Genomic DNA, 14,995 nt, shown 5'->3' with positions numbered 1-14,995 from the left:
GATCATAAAATGATATAATTTTGCTCTGCTACAAACTGATATACGCGACCGTCACTCGAGCAAAGGAGTTGTCGCTCGAGCGACCAGACACAACAAGTGACCTCGTTGGAGTGCAGAATGCAAAGCTTCAGAAGTTTTACCGACGCGAACACTCGCTTGAGCACAAGAAGCCTCGCTCGAGCAAAGACCTCAACCTTTCTAGAAATTTTGCGTTTGGGAGAGAAACTCGAGGACTCTCAATTCTTGGTCGAGCGCAAGAAACCTCGCTCGAGCGAAGGAGCAAATTTCACAAGGCTCGCTCTAGCGCAGAAAGCCTTGCTCGAGCGAAGAAGCTAAAATTTGGGTAACAACAATCTAGACCGACTAAAAACTAACCTGTTCCAAACACGCCCAACATATTCCAAAACTCAAATACAAAGAGTTAAAGGAGGAAAACGAGACATGGATACAATATTAAACCACAAAACCCGAGTTCGGAATGTAACAAAGGTTGAATCAAAATCGGGATCGCTATAGAATATGACTATGTGTTAATTACATTGTATATGTTTACCTGTTGAGAGGAGAAAGGGGATGTACTCGACATGAGATTACGTTTATAAGTACATTGTATATGTACGTTTGTTGAGAGGAGAAAGGGGATGAACTCTATGGAAAGCAAGTTGACCAAAGTATCCTGGGTAAAAGTCCTGAAACCTTGGATATACGTGGGTGCCGATTCCCACAGACAAAATATCTGTAAAATGGCAGATTGAATTGTTTATGTGTATCTTGTATAGTCGGAAAACCATTGAGTTGTAGTCTCAGTTTGGTTGTTAAAAGAAAATAAACTTAACTCATGAATTGAGTAGTATAGTTGAGTTGGGAATAAATTAAAAGATAATAGACTTAACTCATGAATTGAGTAGTATAAATAAATTAGAAATGAGCTGAATGAAAATGGATTCAGGTTTGAACTTGGTAACATATGAATATGTAGAATTGGTGGATGTTTTAGTACTGGCATTGTTTATGCACATGGTACTTATACCTTTGTTAAACCTCATATATTGTGTTAGATTATTTCTACTGAGCTGTGGCTCACCCTATATGGGAACATCATTTTTAGGTGCAGGTGATATGCTTCCACCAAGGCAATAGCATGGATGGACATTTGGGAAGCAAAAGCTTCTTAATTATGTTTTGTTATCTGTAAAACCAAGGGCTTAAGATGTAATGAGCGAGACTCACTTTTGTGTAACCAAGCAATGACTTGGGAGAATGTAAGCCTACATGGCATTTAACTGTTGTAGACACCCCATTTTTGATCGTCCTTAAGACTTGGACATCATCGTTTAAACACTCGATGATCATCCATGCTCGTGTTTGTTTTGAGTTCTCGGAGGTCTCGGCTACGCGCCTTGCCTCAAGATCTCTCAACTGGTCTGTTTTGTGCTTGGTTGTGGACCAAACACTTGTGGTTTTGCTTCTGAGGGAAGAGGGTGGCTTGTTGGCCATCTCTACACCCCACCGGCCAAGGCTTGAAGCCATCGGCCCCTTTTTCTTGTCATCGGCCAAGAGTGTTGGCCGATCGGCACTATAGTTAGTCGGCCAACCATTGTGTTGGTCGATCGGCCATTTTTACTGGTCGAACCCTATTCATCTACTTTATGCAGATATTTTGTGCCAGCTGGTGCAGCTAGCATCCATAATTAACCCCCTCCATACACGTGTATGGAGGGATTTGAGCCTTGCTTAGCTTCTCCAAGAAGCTTTGCAAAATTGGATTTCTGTAAAAGAAGAGCCTCCTCTCCCTTTCCAGGGGTTCAAAAAATCTGATATATGAGTGATATATATATCTCTCTCTATATCTCCCTCTCTCTACATTTTGTGTGTGAGTTTGAGTTCAAAAGGGTGTTTTGTTCTTACTATTGCACATAAACACCTAGAGTTACACCATCCTTGGTTGCGGAGGTACGAATAGGTTGTTTTTAAGGTTCTTGAGCTACTTTTGATCAGAGAGAGTTGCTGGTCTTGTGTTCTTGAAGTTGTTCTTCAAGGGTGAGTCAACTTGCTTTAGATACCCCATTTTTGCTGAGGCTTTTACACATACTTCTATATTGTTTTAAGTTTGACTCTAAACTACAAAAAGTTCTAATTTTGCATGCTTGTTATAGTTGCTTAAGGTCACTTTTTGGTTAGGCGTTGTCTACCTGCTCTTAGGCCTTGTTTGGCCTTGCTTTGTGCCTTTAATTTTGAGCTTTGGGATCATCTTATTTTGACCTTCCCACCACTAAAATCCAAAGGATTTTTAGTAGGGGAGAAGTGGTTTTGAAGTCTTGAATAGGGGAGGGACACCCCGCTCTCCTTGTGTCTCATATGCTTGTGTTAATGGCTTAGTATGGTAGCATGTATGCTTAGTTTGTTTTAGCACTATTTCAGTAGGTATTTAGTATTATTTTAGCATGATACACCTCTGTTTTAAGTTGGTTTAGTCAGATCTTACATGCTTCATATACTTGCTTTGTAATCCCCTCATTTGCCTTAACATGCACCTTGTGTTTAGACCACCATGCTTACATGTTTTGGCTTAACTTTGAGAAGCTTTTAGCTTTGTTTTACCACGCTTGAGCTCTAATTTTGGTTGCTCGGGTCACACATGCCTTGCTTTGTATAGCCACCATCCATTCTAGCTTGTTAGCTTTGGGTGTGTGAGTCATTGGCATGCTTTACTTGGGCCATTTTAGTGATTTGGCATCACTTGCCATGATATTTCAGTCCATGTTCCATGCTTGTATGCTTGCATTTGACATCCTTTCAATGCTTTGAAGAGTAGTTGTTTTATGCCTCAAGATTGGGTCATTGCGTATGCCTGCATGATTAGGTCTTTAGGATGCCATCTCATTGGGTTTTGGGGCTTATTTTGACATATTATAACTCTATTTTTCATTGTATAATTCATGCCATGTTTGGTTGTGATAGGCGTAGTGTAATGCTCCCTTTGTAGTCTTGCATACCCTTTGTGTGTGCCCATCTTTTTAGCATGTTCTAGCCGCATCGCATGCATGTTCTAGCCTTGTTTTGGCTTGCCCTAGGACTGTTTTAAGTCCCCTTGGCCCTTTGGGGCTTGGTTGGTATAGCCATGGTTCAAGTCCTATGGCTAGCTTTGAGCTTTAAGTCCATTAGCATGCCTTGCTTGTGTTATATGGTTGATTTGGCATCACTCTTAACATGATTTCAGAGCTTATTGCATTGTCATGTTCTCATGTTCATCACACCTTCCTCATGCTTGATGATTGTGCATTGTTGTATAGCTTATGGGTCCATACGTGCGCATATGCATTTTGCCCTTTCGGTACCTTAACCCATCACTTTGGTCACTATTTTGGTATGGCTAAGGCATATCCATTTTCAGTATAAGTCCATAGATCGTGTGGTTTGTGTGTTGATTGCATGCTTATCGCATTCCATGTTGTTGCATGCTTGTTGTTGGTATAGTTGCATGTTTGACATATTGCATCTTGTCACATGCTTGCTAGTTCACTTCTTTTGTCACATGCTTGTGTATGTTGCATTATATTGTTTGCATGATTGCATTATATCATGTTTGCATGTTTGGTATATTGCATGATGTTTAGCTAGTTTGTGCACACATTATCTTGCAAATGCCTTGCCATGCTTTGTTTGTCCTCTGCTCCAACAAAACAGGATTCTGCAGGAATAGATGGCCGGTCGGCCATCTTCAGTGCCGGCCGGCTACCAAAATCTGGCCGAGATCCTTACCAATGGTCGATAACCATTCTCCAATTGTCGGTGGTCCTATCTCTTGGTCGGTGACATCCCACAATGCTTATGGAGTGGTTCAGAAGTATCCTTGAGACTTTCATAGTTTTCAGAGGTGTAGAGCAGTGTAAACAGAGGCAACATGTGGCATGGCAACGGGTTTCCGAGCGAGGCGATCGAGCATGCATCATTCAATCATTCCGAAGTGGAGCCGCGGCACCCTCTTTTTGTAGTTAATTTGTTAATTAATTAAGGGTTTGTAATAATTAATTAGCTAGTTAGTTAGTTAATTATTTGGTTTGTATTATTCTTTCGGACCCTCCGTCGAGAGGGCGAATTTTGTAATAAGTGTGCGTGCGTGTGTGCATGTCTCCCAACCTCCACTTCTTTCTCCCTTTTACTTACCGCTTACAATGGTTAGTTTTAGGTCATGTTTCAATTAGCATCCTTCTGCTATACATGTTTGCATCATTCATTCGTATTGCACGCACCGGGCTCGGTGCATCATACTAATTGCATCGTATTTCAATTCCAACTTGAATACACGTACTAAATTGCATCTCACATGCCATCTTAGATTAGTCGAGCCTATTCTAGCTGCAATTTGCACATGTTGCATTAGCTATCTTAAAATGAATTAGGATCATGCATTGATTACTAACTAGTTCTTTGTTTTGGCTTGGAGTACGCTGTGAGTGTTTATGTTTTACCATCTCGCATGTATGTGAATGTTAACATGAAAGCATGCTTGCCACGAGGCTAATTGCTTATGTGATATAACTGCCTGAATGCCTGTGGGTGAAGGTTGGATTGCTTGAATTGGAATGATTCATCGAAATCCATGTTTTAGCCTACTTGCGAGTAGCAAAATTCAAAACCATTTCCAAACCAACGGATGTGTGATGCTTTGTTCCAAGTTAGGTGATCTAGTCTATACTTGTTTTGCTGTGCGCATCACGTAGTAAAGATTAGCCAATTAACTAGAATAAGAACACATAAGTTCTCAAAACACTTGTTTTGCTGACCTTCCCCAATCGTACCCAAGTTCTTGAGCCGATGCAACTTTGGTGATGACGGATACGTGGCCTTAGGCAACGAGTCAGGGTTTCCTAAATTTCCCCCAAAACAAAATATTTAGGTGGCGACTCTGCATCTGGCAAAGCAGTCCATGTTTGGCACTTCTTTCTTAAAAATCAGTTTTCCAAAACGATTTGCCGAATTTGGACTCTTTGGTGATTTATCAGTCTTGCATTGCACTTTGCGAGATCAGATTAAGAACCGTGACATTTGAGTCCGAACTGTAGTAAGCCCAAATGAACAAAACTGGGTTTTTCCCTGGACGTTCGGGGACGTCTACAGTTTCTGGTGACTCTGCTGGGGAGTTAGAGAACTTTACTCGAACTCATGATATCTCGTTTTGATTACACTTATGTGTTTCTTTGCATTGCATGTGAATTGGTGTGCCTAGGATACTGTGTTTGCCGTATGCTATTCCTGAACGATTTGCCGCAGGCTTGCTTTAAGAAACATGCCATAAGGCTGACCGGTTGCGGGCTCTGCCACGGCGGAACACAAACCCCAGTTTTAACCAAGGCACCCTTTTTGACCATTCGACCTAGTGCATATTCGGAATCCATAGTGACCATTCCAATCTAGGACAGGTTGCTTACCCGATTATAGGTTGTTTGAAACCGCTGTGTGCGTAGTGAAACCCTAGCTCCTGACAAAATAGGACAGGGAAACCCAACCCCAACATAGGGGTGTTTTTGGCCGTTACTTGCTTGTTATGTGCTTTTTGAGTTGGCCTCTACAGGTACGCACGTATCAGTCTGCAAGTTTGGTTACCAGGCCTGCGGGCATTAGCATCAGTGCTTTGAGAATCAGTTATATCTGCGGGTATCAGATTCAGATTTTGAGCCGGCGATTTTGGGAACAGTGATCAATCAGTGGTTGAGAACGGTTCATTCAGCTTGTGTTTGCCAATTGTGTGTTGTCTTTATTTAAGCCATTATGATGTCCGTTTTTCTGTTCGTTATTTCCTTATTATGCTTTATTTATCTTCTTGCAAGGTAGTTTAGCACTATTGATTCCGACCAGACAAATATCCCCCGAGCACTTTGGGTCAGAGGTCGCAGGCTTAATCGATCTAGGGATCTGATAGACGGACAAGCAGTGTTCCTTTCTTTACCCCCGGTTACCAGACGAAGGTCAAGAGGACACAGTGTACCGGTGCAGCAGTTACCAGATCAGTGGTTTACCCCATCAGTGGATAGTCAGGCTGAGGTCTTAGTTTTTAATGCGGGGATAGATATACCAGTTATTCAGCTAGATCAGCACAACATGGCAAGAATGGAGGAGACGATGCGTCAGCTCGAGGAAAGCATGAAAACTATGCAGCAGGACGCTACCCGTCAAGCAGAATTTGCCAAACAACAGGCCGAGGTCATGGCCCAACAGGTAGAGTTAATTGCTAGGTTACAGTAGCAAACCAGAGCGTCTGCTTCACACCAAGTTCCTCCCCCACCAAGAGTTCCCATACTCGAGGAGACAGCACCCGTCCAGGATGATACAGACGTTCCGATCTGGCCGGCTCCGCCCCCGATTCTACCCCAGCTATCCAAAACACCTATCAATCTGTCGGATTCTCCCTTTGAGTTCGAGGTGGACCCCACGGCATTAAAAGTGAGCAAGCTTGAAAAGTTGTTCAAGAAATCTCAGGGAGTAAAGTCCATTCCAGGTATAGAGGATAGGTATACCGACTCGGCCGTGACGCTGCCAGATCGGTTTAAGATGCCGCACATCGACCGCTTTCATGGATTTGGGGATCCTATGGTGCACCTGCAGTTGTTTTTAGATATCCTCAGGCCGATGGGCCTTTCCAGATTGCAGAAGCTTTCTTTGTTTGGCCGGACCTTCTCAGGCATAGCGGCCACTTGGTACGCAAAATTGGAAGATTCCGTCAAGAGGAATTGGGAGGAGATGGCTGAGGCCTTCATAGCTCAATATTCCTATAATACACAGATCGAGATTATAACCCCTGATCTCGAGACAACTAGGCAGGAGCCGGAGGAGAGCTTCTCCAATTTTGTGACCCGGTGGAGGGCCAAGGCCTCGATGATGACCATCAAGCCTGTTGAAAAAGATCAGATTCGGATGGTTGTGCGCAACCTCCAGCCCAAGCTTATGCAGAAGATGATTGTTCTCCCCCTTCCCACCTTCGCAGACTTAAATGAGATAGGGGTGCAGATCGAAGACGATATGAAGTAGGGCCTCATTGATAATGAGAGAGAACAGCCCAAGAGAACATTCAACCGCAGTACAAATACAGGCACAAGCAGTGCTGCAGCTGCTAGATCTTCAGTTGTGAGCATGGTTACCACCACTAATACCCCAAGAGCCCTTGCAGCTGTCCAGTAGTAGCTCGCAAACAGCCAGATACGCACCCAAAGGCCAAAGGACCTTCACTCCTCTATATATGCCCCTGTCCAAAGCTTTGGGGGTTTTAATCAGAAAAGGGCACTTGAAGCCCCTAGAGCAGCGACCATTGCCAGAAAAACTTCTCCCCTCCCATAACCTGGTGAAGTACTGTGCGTTTCATCAATAGCATGGTCATGATACTGACCAATGCTTTCGATTACGTCATGAGATTCAAGATCTCGTTGACAACAGGGTGATCGTGCCTCCGAAGAAACCAAATGTCACAACCAACCCTCTCCCACCACATAACCAAGCTCCACCTCCCAAACGCATCAATATGATCCAGACTGGGGTTGTGCCATACGACCCTAGTATATATATCACCCCTTCTCACCTACCCAAGCCGGAGGTGTTCATTCCTGACAGCACTGACTTGTGCGTGTTGGACATCTCCCAAACCCAACCAGAAATGGTGGTGGTAACTATCGGAGATGGAACTGGGTCAACTGTGAGAACAGACAAGAATGAGCAGTCAGAACCTGAGGGGCCTGCGATTTTCAAGCACAACCCGAGTGGTTATATTACATCAGTAGGCCAAGCTAGGCCGAATGTGGAATTGCCAGTAGGGGCAGAGAATTGTGTAGCACGGGAGGATGGACTTGATCAATGGCTAGATGACCTAGCGAATCTGGAAAAAGACCTCGTGAATCTGTAATTCTTTGAAGAACAGGATTCCGGGGATGTGACAGTCAATTGGTTTGATGGGTCAGTAGAGTTTACTGGATGGCTTGACGACCAACCAGATGTTGTGGAACAACCTCAGTTAGAGCAGAGTTCGCCAGGAACGGAGACATCAACAATGGCTGAGGGGGCCAGGAATGAGAATGCACCGCTAGGGAGCATCGGTGATAATAATTTTGCTCGAGACCAGAGCATTTCGAGTATAGAGGACATTGAACAACAAGCCGCACTAAAACAGTTCGAGCGAGAAAGGACTGAGGATTCTGAAAAGGTCAGGAAAGCCAAAGCCCCTGAGGGGACAGAACGTGTTGTGAGCACAGGAATGAAAGATACTGTTGGTACAAGAATAGTTGTAACGGAGCCGGACAGGTGCCTGTCGGTTGCTGATGGCATGTGGTAGGAAGATGACGATCTATGTCTTGCCCACACAGATGAGGACTGGGAGAATAACTAGTCGGATGATACCTGGTACATTGGCGAAGTTGATCACATGACTAGGAGCGGGCGGTATTTTAAGCCCCCGCACTTAGATCAACCAGAAGCGTCCGGGAAGGACAAGGAGCTAGAGAGACAAAAGAAAAAGTTACTCGAAGAAGAGGTTGTGCTGAAACAGCTAAAGAAGATATAGGCAGACATCTCCATCTGGGGACTGCTTATGGCTTCACGAGTTCATCGACAGGTTGTCTTTTCGGCAATGGACAAGGCCAAACTCTTAATAGATACCACACCTGAATAGCTAGTAGGATTGGTCTTTCCGGGGGGAGCTTCCCCGACATTGACCTTGTCTGACAAGGAACTGCCGCCTGCGAGCGTAAACCATAACAAACCGCTCTACATCTCTGTGGAGTGTAGTGACAAGTGGGTACCGGTAGTTCTCGTCGACACAGGATTCGCCATCAACGTGTGCCCGTCAAGGACGGCATATGCAATTGGGCTGAAGCCCGCGGACTTTGAGCCAACTGCCCAGGTGATACGGGCAGATGACAATACAAGCAGAGAGGTGATGGGGACCGTGAGGATTCATACTAAGGTTGGTCCGGGACAACATGAGAATGATTTTCATGTCTTGGACGTTCCTGCGACTTTTAATCTACTTTTGGGGCGGCCGTGGCTGCACCAGGTAAAGGCGGTCTCTTCCATCCTGCATCAGATGTTAAAATACCCCCACGGGAAGGGGGTGGCTACAGTTTTTGGGAATTCGTCAATCCATCCGCTGCCAGAAGTGTCTACATCGGTTTTGGAAATCGAGCACGGCACGGAGGATGTGTTCCTATCAAGATTTACCCTAGCCGAGGCCTGGGTCGTTCAGAACATCTTAGCTGTTGATGAGGGGTTATATGTCAGTGAGCAGTCTGTGTACCTCATGAATAAACTTCAGCATATCCCTGGAATGGGACTAGGAAAAAGTGGCCGGAAAGGCATTGCAGTATCGGCCGAAGTGCCGCATAACCTGCATACCTTTGGTCTGGGCTATCTGCCCACCAAAGAGGACTGGGTGAGGAAAGGCAAAGAAATCACCGAAAGGTAGGGCTGGGCATAGGGTCATCCGACCCGCCCAAACCGCCCTACCCGAACCGAACCGCATGCATGTGGGCAGTTTCACAAACATATTAGGGTAGGGTGCGGTTTGGATTTTATATAAATTTTGGGTTGCGGGCGGGTTGCTGGTTTGAACCGCACCTGCCCAACCCGCCCGCATTAAATAATTTTTTTTTCCTCTTTCAAATCTAGACCGTCCATCTCTTCTCTCACTCACCTATACTATAACAAACAAAACAAAAGAAAAAAGAAGCCCTAAATCTAATCGGCTCCTCTCCTCCCTCACTCTCTCTCAGTCTCATCTCACTGTCTCTCTTTCTCACTCTCTTCTCGTTTCTACACACACCGATCACTCTCATCTCATCGCACCGATCATCCTCACACAGCACAACCGATCTACTTCATTCACAGGTGAACTCTGTCTCTCTCTCTCTCCTGATCGTTGATTTTTTGTGGATGAACAACAGAACTGATTTTTTTCATCTCTGATTTTTTCATCATCGCACAGCCGATTTTTTTCATCACACTGCCGATCACTCTCTTTCTCATCTCATCGCACCGATCATCATCGCATAGCCGATCTACTTCATGGGTGAACTCTCTCTCTCTCAATCTCTGTCTCTCTCTCTCCCAATCGTTGATTTTTTGTGGATGAACAGATCTGATTTTCTTTATCTCTGATTTTTTATTTTTGTTGTGGGATCTGATTTTTTGTTGTGGGATCTAATTTGTTGTTGTGGGATCTGATTTTTTGTGGACCAAAACAGATCTGATGGGATCTAATTTTTTACAATACCTCTTGAACTTGTCACAGCTCCGATCATCTTCTTGGTTGGATTCTCATCATCAAGAAACAATTTTGGTTTTGAGACTACCTTGAAATGCTAATCAATTCAGAAAAATTCAATAAATTGAGTGAATACATCTTTTATTCTTAATTATTTCTCTATCATATGATTAAAATCAAAGCAATTTGTTATATGGTGGAAATGTCATTTTAAATACGATAATAATTTTGTTTTCAATTGACAGAAAAGGAAAATGAAAATAAAAATGGTTTTATTTTTTTTACTGTGTTCAATTGTTGCAGGAACAGGAAAATATATGTTATGTTATAATTATTTTCTAGAAGAAAACATTTTGTCATGTAAAAGCACACGATTAAGTATCGTGAGATAGTTTAAATTGTTTTTATATATAAATTGAACAGTTGAAAGAAAAGTAAAATCATTTTTATAATCTTTTTCTTTCTTTTTTTCCTTTTTCCTAAGAAATACTTTTCTATACAACATTTTTGGCAAAAGAACAGAACCTAAAACAAAATAAGAACATAGAATTGCATGTGAGAAGTTATAGTATAAGAGAGGCAATAGGTGACGTGATGCTTGTGAAAAAAAATGAATTTCAATTTGTTTGTGTAGGGTTCATCAACCAAATGCATGGAATTAGAATTGGAATTGGAATTTGCGAAAGTTGAATTGGATGTGATTCATGAAGATGAAGTTTGATATCTTAGAAGTGTTTTAATTTTATTTCATGGGTTTGTATTGAATGAAGTTTAAGTTTGACAACAATTTTTTTTTTTTTTAATTGCGTTTTGGTTTTGGATGAATGTAACTTAATGATTTTTTTTTTTTTTTTTTTTTTTTTTTTTTTTTTTTTTTGCATTTTGGATGAATGTAAGTTAATGAAGAATTACTTTTCTTTTTTTTTTTTTTGGAGGTTAGGAATGATGAATGTTGAATTTTTAATATAGGATTTTCTTATTTGGATTATGAATGATGAATGTAGGATAGGATGAATGCAAGTTAATGATAATGTAGATTTTGAATGATTTGTTTAGGTTATGAATTGAATTTGTTGTGTTTTTTTATTTTATAAGTTTTTTTTATAAGCTTTAGTTCATTAATTATTAATGTTGGAGCATTTTAGAAAATATGAGAAAAAAGGTCCAAAATAAAGATTGACAAAATGGGAGAAAAAAAAGGTTTAAAAATAATTTTTTGGAAAAAAAGTTCAATCCGCAAACCGCCTGCAACCGCCCGCACAACCGCGAACCCTATCTGCACAAACCGCAAACCGCATTGCGGGTGGTTGTGGGTTGATTTTTTCCCAAACCGCATAGATGCGGGTGGGTCCAAACCGAATCGCAAACCGTCATAAACCGAACCGCGGACACCCCTACCGGAAGGGCCAGAACCAAGTAGATCGAGAGGCATTTTGATTTGATGCATCGGCCTATCTAGGGCACCCTGAACGGACGGTTTGTCCGGGAGGGGGAAGACTTTCCATTTTACGGCTTTCCAGAGCCATGGTTGAATACCGAGAAGAGACGCCTGCCGGGTTTCGAGATCTTCTTCAATTTACAATTGTTCGGGGATGATGTTGCCGAGGAGCAGACAGACCCATCAGCTGAAGTTGAGCAGTGTAAAAAAGTGGATTCCGAGAGCACCGAGATTGAAGTGGGGGTAGCACTGGCTAGTCTACTATCAGATCCTCCGATCGCGCATGAGTGCTTGGGAGATAATCTCTCAGTGTCCATGATTGGAAATGGAGCAGCTGCGAGCCCATCTGCAAACATTTTGAATGCATCCATTGTACCTTCCCTCGTCTGGCAGTGCGAGGAAGGCTTCTTATCGAGCAACACCGAGTCAGGTAGCGAGCCGAAATCTGATTCCACCGAGTCTTGTGAGTTGGAATCAGGTTCCAGCTCGTCTGAGTCTGAGTCTGTTATTCTTGGGGGTGATAACCCAGATGCCACATGTAGACACCCCATTTTTTACTGTCCTCAAGACTTGGACGTCACCGTTTGAACACTCGGTGATCATCCATGTTCGTGTTCGTCTTGAGTTCTCGGAGGTCTCGGCCATGCGCCTTGCCTCAAGACCTCTCGACTTGCCTGTTTTGTGTTTGGTTTTGCACCAAACACTTGTGTTTTGCTTTTAAGGAGCAGGGAATGGCTTGTTGGCCATCCCCACATCTCACCAGCCATGGCTTGAGGCCACCGGCCATTGTTTTGTTGCCATCGGCCAAATGTTTGGTCGGTCGACCATTTATTTGGTCAATTTGGCATTTTTGGCTGGCCGACCTCTGTGCATCTGCTTTTGGTAGATATTTTGTGCCAGCTGTGCTAGCTGGCACCCACTTTGCCCCCCCTTCATACACGTGTATGAAGGGATTTCACTCTTTCTTAGCTTGTTTTGTAAGCTTTGCAAGAGTGAATCTCTATAAGAGGAGGCCTTCTCCTCCCTCCTCAAGGGTTCCAGAAGTTCAAGAGAGAGCTTTGAGATTAGGGTTTGCATAGTGTATCTATGTATCTCTATATCTCCCTCTCCTTTTGCCTTTGTGTGTGTTTGTTATTATTTTTGTGCACAAACACCTAGTTCTACACCTTACCTTGCTTGCTGAGGAGCCAATAGGTTGGTCTTGAAGTTTTGGAGCTGGTTTGGACCTAAGGAAGCAGCTGGAGTGCTCTTCTTGAACAAAGTCTTCAAGGGTAAGAACTTTGCCCCTTTATTCCCCATTTTTGCATAGTCTTTTAACCTACATTGCATATTTTTTTAGACTTTGTGTATAAATATAAAAGTCTTATTTTTGAGTGCTTTAAATAGTTGTTTAAGGTCGCTTTGTTGTTTGGGGTTGTTTGACCTCTTTTAGGCCTTGTTTGGTCCCCATTTTGTGCATTTTTGGTGAGCTTGCTTTAAGGTCCTAAGAAGGAGAGGGCCATCCCCTCTCCTTGTTGCCTTCAATATTGGCCATTTTAGCCTCATGTGTGAGCATCTCGTTTAAGTGCATGTTGGCCATGTCTTAAGTGTTATTTGTGCTTATTTTGCCATGATATAGCACTATTTTTTAATTGGTTTAGACACACCATGCATGCTTAGCGTACTTGTCTTGTAATGCCATGAATTGCCTTAACATGTGCCTAGCATTTAGACCACTATGCTTACTTGTTTTGGCTTAGCTTTGTGAATCTTTTATGCATGTTTTGATGTGCTTGAGGTCTCTTTTTGGTTGTTTGTGCCATCCATGGCTTGCTTTGTATAGCTACCATGCAATCTCCCTTATAGGCCTTGAGTGTTGACCTCTCTAGCATGCTTTACTTGCTTTGTTTCAGTGGTTTGGAACCACTTATCATGTCATTTCAGTCCTTATAGCATGCTTGTATGCTTGCATTTGATGCTCTTTTAATGCTTTAAAAGGTTGGTGTTTCATGCTCCATGTTTGTGCCGTTGTGTATGCTTCTAGGATTAGATCCTTTAGATGCCATCTAACTGGTTTTTGGGGCTTGCTTTGGCATGATTTAGGACTGTTTTGATTCACTTTAATCATTTGCTTCATGTGTCACATGACCATAGTTTAAGTCCTTGGGCTTGGTTGCATGCCTTGCTTGCATCGGTGGGTTGATTTGGCATCATCTCCTACATGTTTTCAAAGCTTATCATGTATGCTATTTGTCCATGTTAAGTGTGCTTAAAAGTCCCTGCTTTGTGCCTAAGTTTTAAACCGTGTGTGCATGCATGTTTGTGTGTATTTTGGCCTTCATTTCCTTAGCATTTGGCCACTGTTTTGGGTTTATTTGAGAGCTGCCCAAACTAGTTTAAGACCATCCTTTGCATGTTGTTGCATGCTCGCCTTGTGTGTTGTTACATGCTTGGCCTATCGCATGTTGTTGCATGCTTGAAACACTTTGCATTTGGCATGCATTCTCATGGTTAAGTTGCTTAACATGTTGTCACATTTCTTGCATACTTACATGTCCACATTGCATCTTGTATGCTTGTCATTAGCATAATTGTTCCATGCCTTGCATGCTTGTTTGCTTAGGTTGTGTGCCTATTGCATGTTTGTCCACATGTTCATGTTGCATACTTAGGTCACATGCCTAGGTTGCATTTATCATGCATGCCTTGCCTCTTGAATTGATTATGATAGAGGTTGGGCCTCCATTGTTTGTTTATGTGCATTTCATTCCACGCCAAAATGCACAACTTGGTTTCTTGGGCCATCACGCATTGAAATGCGCGATTGGTGGTCCGAGAATCGAATACCATACCCCTTTGAGTCATAAACATGATGAGGGGTGTGGTGGTACAAACATTGCTTTGAAATGCATTACCACGCCTTGTTTTGCCCTCTGCTGCTGTCAAAATAGGTTCCTGTAGGAATGTATGGCCGGTCGGCCATCTCCAGTGCCGGCTGGCTATCCATTTCTGGCCTATGGCTTCATATATGGTCGATGACCACTTACCTTTGGCCGTTGACCATTCCTCATGGTCGGTGGCATTTCCCAGTGTTCAGAGGGTGTACCTTGGGACTTGTGCAGTCTTCAGAGGAGGAAAACAGTGAAAATAGAGGCAACTTGTGCATGGCGATGGGTTTTCGAGCGGAGTTGAGCATACGTACATTGGGCCCTCTTCCCGAAGCAGTTTTATCGCTTTATTAGCTTAGTTAATTTTCTTAACTATTTAATTGGTCTGCAATTAATTAATTAGCTTGTAAGTTAATTAATTTGTATTATTCTTTCGGACCCTCC

The sequence above is a fragment of the Camellia sinensis genome, chromosome 3, assembly GCF_055761805.1.
Source record: "Camellia sinensis isolate YWXY chromosome 3, ASM5576180v1, whole genome shotgun sequence".
NCBI lineage: Eukaryota > Viridiplantae > Streptophyta > Magnoliopsida > Ericales > Theaceae > Camellia > Camellia sinensis.
This window is presented reverse-complemented; position numbering follows the sequence as displayed.